The sequence below is a fragment of the Condylura cristata genome, unplaced genomic scaffold, assembly GCF_000260355.1.
Source record: "Condylura cristata isolate star-nosed mole 26May11 unplaced genomic scaffold, ConCri1.0 scaffold00006, whole genome shotgun sequence".
Taxonomy (NCBI): domain Eukaryota; kingdom Metazoa; phylum Chordata; class Mammalia; order Eulipotyphla; family Talpidae; genus Condylura; species Condylura cristata.
This window is the reverse complement of record NW_004567107.1, coordinates 58,789,562-58,790,171: the sequence shown is the minus strand read 5'-3', so window position 1 is coordinate 58,790,171 and position 610 is coordinate 58,789,562.

The following is a 610-nucleotide window of genomic DNA, read 5'->3' as shown; positions in this document are numbered from 1 at the left end:
AAAAAAAATACTTATTTTTATGTAGAAGAAAAATACAGGCCAAAAGTGCAGAGTTGGGGGTGGGTGAGAGGATTCAGCAGAGACAGAGTAGGGAGCAGAACAGGCAGATCAACTGCTGAGAGGAGCAGTGGGGGAGACCAGAGTGGTTAGCTCCCTAACCACTCTGGGCGTGGTTAGCTCCCTGGTTGGGGATTGAACTTGTGCTGCAGTGGCTGTGGATAGTTTCATAGTGCTGAGACTTAACCCCTTGTACTACCAGGCAGGCTCAGCATATGTCCTTTAGAAGACCAATATCTGAAATTCCTGAGTGGTCCTGACAGAAAAAGGTCTACCATTTATTTACTTATTTTTGTATTTAAAAAATATATATACTTATTTATGCATTCATACAAGATCTGGGGTACAGGATAGAGGTGCAGAGGGTGAGAGGATTCACCAGAGACAGAGTGAGGCACAGAACAGGCAGATTGACTGAAATATACTGCTGAGGGGAGTGGCGGGTGGGTCAGGAGAATTCTGCCATACCATGTGGGTCTCTCCCCTGGTCAGGGATCAAACTTGCATTGCAGTGGCTTCGATAAATTCATGGTGCTGTGCTTTAACCCTTTGC